Below are 6,684 nucleotides of genomic sequence, written 5' to 3'. Positions count from 1 at the left end.
TGTAATTGTAACCCCTCTGTACAGTATTTTCACAATAAAAAAATAAATTAAATTAAATAAAAGTTCTGTACACAGTCATCTGTGTATAGAGGGAATGGGTCTTGCCTGCATATAGCTGACTACAATATGATAGAAGGAAAAATTATGCTTTTTCTCTTAGAGAGAGTATAGTTCATATGAGAGAAGAATTTGAAGGCATGGAGTTTAGAAACATTTATATGATTTTATTGAATCAATTCTTACTGTTAAAAGACCATTTTGTTTCCAAAAGAAGATGGACTAGATCATTCTGTAATCAATATTTCAGTGGTGGCTGAATGTCTAATTAAAACAATGATGGATCAAAAGATTACTCAGAATTTGGCAAAAAAAAATTATATTATTTTCCACACTGCTGAAACAGAAAGACATTTTGCTTGACGCTTCCTAGGTATTTAAGAAGACTGCTTTTTATTTCTTTAAATATTTACAGATTCAATAAATTATCAGGAAATATTATCAGCTAATAATTATTCCTAGTTGTTTGACAATCCATATATATGCATATATATGTGTCATTTCACCATTCCTCATACAGATTACACAAGAAAAACTATGTCATCCCAATTCACGAAGTGTAGTTCTTATTGCATAAGCATAAATTAGCAACAAATTTTAAAATTATAGGAACAACCCCATGTTCACCAATTTTTATTCATGGGTTTATGAGGTAGTTCCCTTTTATTAACTGGTTTTAAGATTATATATTTGCTGACCATAATGTTAGTGTTTACTGGATGAAAGATCAAGGGGTAAAAACAGGCTTTTGGATTTCATACAGGGTCCAAACCACAAAGGATCAGGCAATTTTAAAACTAGACACACACCCAAATAAACACGCTCCATGGTCTTCACATCATGAGTTATTATCTTATAATTTGAACCTTATGAAAATATTCCTGTATAGAAAAACAACCAAAAAATGTCCTCATGACTTTTCCACCTTCCTACTTTCTTTAGTGAAGTGACTTTCTCTAGTCAAATATCTCATCAAAAAATTTTCCTCTTTCATTGATTCAGTAATTTCTTGTAGGTTCATTCATTGATTATTCCTGCCTGAACTACTATTGTCATTATTTAAAAATTATAACATTTCAGTTTTACCATTTCCTTTCCATTTGCATTGTTCTTACTCCATATTTAATTTACAATTCATAATTTCTCCTTTTTCCTCTTTTTTATACCCAAAATGTGAGGCTACAATATTTTTATTTGGTTATATAATAATAATGTGCATTTTCCAAGTGTCTTCTCATGACTATAGTCAACAAAATTCTTTACCAAGCATCAACAATTAAATTTCTTCTTTATACCTTCAATGATATCAGTTTATGAAAATACCTCCTCTCAGAAGTATATGGTTTTATATCCACTGGATTTGTAGAACTATGAGTTCTAGACTCCACACTCTAGTATGAAGAAAATAAGGACACACAGAAAAATTTATCTATTAATGAAAAAATAATGTGAATTACAAAATTTGAAATACTCAGCCATAAGATAAAGTATGCTATATTTATATGGTTGAAAATTATAGTCTTTGAAAAGAAATGGTACTCTAAAGGAACAAGGGAGAAATGGCTGATTTCAAACATGGAGCTCAGTAGGTACATGAGAAATCTGATACACCCTCACTGTTATACTAGAATGTAATGAAGTGCTTAAGATAATAGAAAATCAAAAAATATATAGACCCTAACTTAAGAAGATCCTATTTACCAGTATATGTTGCAAATAAAAAATATTAATTTTAAAGTATTAAAATATAAATCCATGAGTTTATAGTGATAGCAGCTAAACAGGTAAAATAAATAAATTAGAAAATAAGAGGATATTTTCCTCACCTATAATGCTGATACAAAATGCAAATGGAAAGGAAGTCGTAAAACTATAATGTTATCATTTTTATATAATTTTAATAGTGCTTCAGGCAGGAAAAATCAATGGATGAACTTACAAGAAATTATTGAATCAATGAACCAAGGAGAAATACTTGATGAAAAACAAGCTGTCTCTGTTTGGCTGGTGAGCCAGTTCAGTGCTGAGAATCTGTACTACAATCCTCTACTACATGGTGCTGCCTGATCACTGAGAACATTTCCATCACAAAAACACAATAATTAAAACTTTCAACCAATGACTGGAGATGAAATCCAAAAATCTCAGTGCAAAAATACAAGCAATTTGTAAAAACAAGGGGATATAGCACTTCCAAATATGAACAATCTATGAGTAAGTGACACTGATCAATGAAAAGAAAGAAAACCTAAACAAAATTCAAAGCACCAGTGTAATGATGATTAGGGAAATGAAAGAAAACATGTATAAAAAGTTTAATGAATTTGGGCCTGGGAAGGTGGCTCAGTGGTAGCGCTCTTGCCTTGCATGCATGAGTCCCTGGGCTCAATTCCTCAGCACCACATAAGCAAAAAGAAAAAAGCCAGAAGTGGTGCTGTGGCTCAAGTGGTAGAGCGCTAGCCTTGAGCTGAAGAGCTGAGGGACAGCGCCCAGGCCCAGAGTTCAGGCCCCATGACCGGACCCCCCCCCAAAAAAAGTTGAATGAATTAAAAAAGAATAGAAATGAACAACTGAGGTAAGAAAACAATGCAGAATATGAAAAGGGAATTTAATAAGATTCTGAAGTCCTGAAAAACATATTCAAATTCTGAACATGAAAAGCATGTCAAATTAAAACACACACAACAGAAATTTTCTTTTGTATGTTCTTCCCCCTTTGGTATATCCCCTGTTGTCACTATATTTGATTTTGGTACCCTGCATCTTGTATATACATTTATCTAATTTGGGGAAGGGAAGGGGAATAACAGGATGACCATTGCAACAAGAATACTTACAAGACAGTATATTGGTAATCAACTTTACAACTTCGGGGGAAGGGAGGAGTAGAAGGGAAGGGATAGTAGGAGAAAAAGGATGGGGTAACAATGCTCAAAAAGAAACGTACAGTTACTCATGTAACTGTAAGCCCTCGGTACAGCATCTTTACAATAAAATACAATTTAAATAAATAAATAGATAGATAGAAAAGTCAGATGTACAAAAAGAAAGATTAAGAAATACAAATGGGATCCGCTTCCTTCCTGCCAACACCAGGCATTAACATGGGGCTCCCAGAGCCACCAAAGCATCACTCTGCGGGCTCCACCCACCCTGCACAAGCCCAGCCCAAGCCTTCACTGCTGCTGCAAGCACAGTCTAGAGTTGCTGTGGATGGCAACACCCACTGAACTAGGTTGCCCACCCCACCACCACAAACACAGCCCACACCCCATGGCAGCTGCCTCCAAGGCTGACCAATGCCACCCACCACCACTGCAGCCAGTATCGCCACTGCCCACCTCAGCCAGCCAAGCCAGGTTCCACCTGGTCCTCCCAGAGGACTCCCCACCAGGCAGTCAGACCCTGCAGCTGCTTCAGATGCCACCCTCACACCTGATACTGTCAAGGCCCAGATTCTTCAAGAACCCGCCAACACCTTCCTGCCCATCACAACACAGGCCCTGTTGTACATCTTACCACCAGCTACAGATCTTGTGAGTAACCCAATTGGTACCACTCCCTGGGAGTGGCAATTCTCTCTAGGGTCCCAAACCCCTCTAACCCAGGCCCCCACCCAAAAGGGAGGGATCACATCAGAAGTGAACACAGATATAAGATCTGTTCCTAAACTTCCTCTGGCAACCTGGGAAAGCCTGGGAACACAGCATCATGCTGGTGATAACAGACTACAAATCCCAATCCCACCAACTCCCCACCATCAGGCCTGAGAGTGGGATTGTAGTTAGCAGTCACCTTCCCTTGTCAAAAGGCTGTCTGGATCCAACCAAGCCACAAGGAAAACAGACTATTGCAAGTCATAGAAGGTTTTTTTTTTATCAAGAATCAGCTTAGGGGTCTACGTGGAAACTCAAGCTCCCCCCAAAAGCTGAAAAACTCACTCTTTAGTTTTTTTTTTAGTTTGGTTTGTCATGTTTGGTGGTTTGTTTGTTTTTGTTTTCTTGTTTTATTTCTGTTGTGTTTTTAGGAGTTGCTATTTTAATAAAATCTTCTATTTTTCACTATTATTTATTTTTTCTTCCAATTTTCCATTTCCTAATGTTAATTTTTTTCCCTCTCACTTTTTCCTCTTCGTTTCTCTCCACATTGTACTACTGTTCTGTCAGAACTAACCTGTCTAGTTCTGTACACAAAGTAAGGCCTTCCATATATGTAAAAATAATAATTACAGGAATTATCTTAATCAACTTTCCAGTACTCTTTCAATAAAACTTTTTCTAATATCAGCAATTGTCCCAAATCTATAATTTTCTTTATTTTCTTTCTTTCACCTAGATTTCTAAGTTATTCCTTATATAATCTTTCTTCAAATTCTTTTCTACCTCTTACACTCTGAAACAAAGTGTCTATTCACTTCCTACTAAACATACTTCTCCTCTAAGCTGTACCTAACCCTCTACTATCATTATACCCAATTTTTCTTCTTAATTTTAACTCATATCTCTCCAATCCTAACCGTTCTATTCTCCATTTTCTCCAGTCCACTGATCCCTAACCTTTATGTCTAAGCCAACTTGCAGTTGACTGAGTACCAGGGGCCCATCTTGTTAACCCAAAGGTGCAGACTACTTAACAGCCAAACCCAGATCATCTCAGAAGTTGCAACTACACGTAATCTCCACCCCAGAACCATAATATCCATCTCCAATCAAAGAAAAAGAGAACTAAATAGGGAAACATCGACCCATAATTTTGAAACCCTACATTCTATACATCTACATGACCGGGTTGGCTCCTGCCCCAAAAGACTGTCATGCTGGAGTGGCTCTTGTCTCCAAATGGGTAGAACTAACAGCAGAAATGGAAGAAACATGGCCAATCAACTAACCCCAACTCCATCTCCAAATAAACAAGCTATAGAGCAACCCAGAACGACCAAGAAGATAATGCTTGAGATATTTTAAAAGCATGGCTGGTAAATCTGCTGAATGAAAAGGTGGGCACCTTGCATAGGGCTATACAAGAATGTGACAAGGCCAACCAAAAATTAATACATGACTCCATAGTCTCCACAAATAAAAAGATAAAGGAATTCCAACCGAAGGAGAAAGAGTCCAATGAAAAGACAGATACCCAGTTGAAGGAGTGAAAGAAAAATCTGAAAACCAACTCCAGGAGGTAAGGCAAACTATTCAAGACTTAAAAAAAAAACCTCAATAAAGAGCTGGCCACCATTAAGAAAGAGCAGGAAGAAGGAAGGGGGATAAATAGCAAAAAAAAAAAAAAAAAAGACGTGAGGGCTGGGAAGGTGGCTCAGTGGTAGAATGCTTGCCTTGCATGCTTGAACCCCTGGGTTCGATTCCTCAGGACCACATAAGGAGAAAAAAAAGCCAGAAGTCGTGCTGTGGCTCAACTGGTAGAGCGCTAGCTTTGAGCTGAAGAGCTGAGGGACAGCACCCAGGCCCAGAGTTTAGGCCCCACAACCAGACCCAAAAAAAACAAACAAACAAAAGACGTGAAAGAAGAATGGAGGAAGCCAAAAACAGAATCTCTGAGACAGAGATAGTTTAGACTCCATAGAGAAAAAGCACAGAGATATCCATAATAAACACAAGAAACCTGATAGATCATTGCAGGAGCTTTAAGATACAATAAGAAAGCCTAATTTGAAACTAATAGGTGAGGAGGGCGTGGAGAGGGAAGCCAATGGATTAGGAAATATATTCACCAGAATCCAACAGAGAACTTCTCAAATATACAAAAGCACAGGCCCATCTAGGTACAAGAAGCTTTTATTGTTTTTTGTTTTTTGTTTTTTTTTGGTCTGGTCGTGGAGCCTGAACTCTGGGCCTGGGTGCTGTCCCTCAGCTCTTCAGCTCAAGGCTAGCGCTCTACCACTTGAGCCACAGCGCCACTTCTGGTTTTTTTCTTTTTGCTTATGTGGTGCTGAGGAATCGAACTCAGGGCCTCAGGCATGCAGGCAAGCGCTCTACCACTGAGCCACCTTCCCAGCCCATATAAGAAGCTTTTAGAACCCCAAATACACCAGACCAGAATAGGACATCCCACCACCGCATTACAGCCCATAGCAGATCACTGGAAACTAAGGAAAGAATTCTATTTTTTTATTGTGAAAATAACATACAGAGGAGTTACAATTACATGGGCAAGATAATGTGCACATTTCTTATCAAGCATTGCTGCCTCCTCCTTTGTTTCCCCTTCCCATCCCTTCCCATCTCCCACCTACCCTTTCCCCCTTTCCCCCCTCCCCCGCCAAAGTTGTAAAGTTCATTTTTCGACATAATGTCTTGTACATCTCGTTGTTGCAATGGGTCCACCTGTATCCCTAGTTAAACGATTTGTTTTTCCCCTTCCCCTCCACAAATTATACCAACATCAAATACAGTGAGAGCAGGGTTACACCGTGGGGGAGGGACATACAAAGCAACAAAGAAATCATCTTATAAATATGTTAGAACAATCGCATGAAAGAAAAACCATTTGAATCTCTATCTTGGGGTTCATTTCACCTAACATCAACTTATCTGACCTTTTCTGCTTGACTCAGACATATACTAGTTATTGCAAATAAGAGAAACCATGGGACCTATGTTTCTTTGGGCC

This window comes from Dipodomys ordii, unplaced genomic scaffold (assembly GCF_000151885.1).
Source record: "Dipodomys ordii isolate 6190 unplaced genomic scaffold, Dord_2.0 Scaffold88, whole genome shotgun sequence".
Taxonomy (NCBI): Eukaryota; Metazoa; Chordata; class Mammalia; order Rodentia; family Heteromyidae; genus Dipodomys; species Dipodomys ordii.
The sequence above is the reverse complement of the archived record's forward strand: the minus strand, read 5'-3'. Positions refer to the sequence as shown.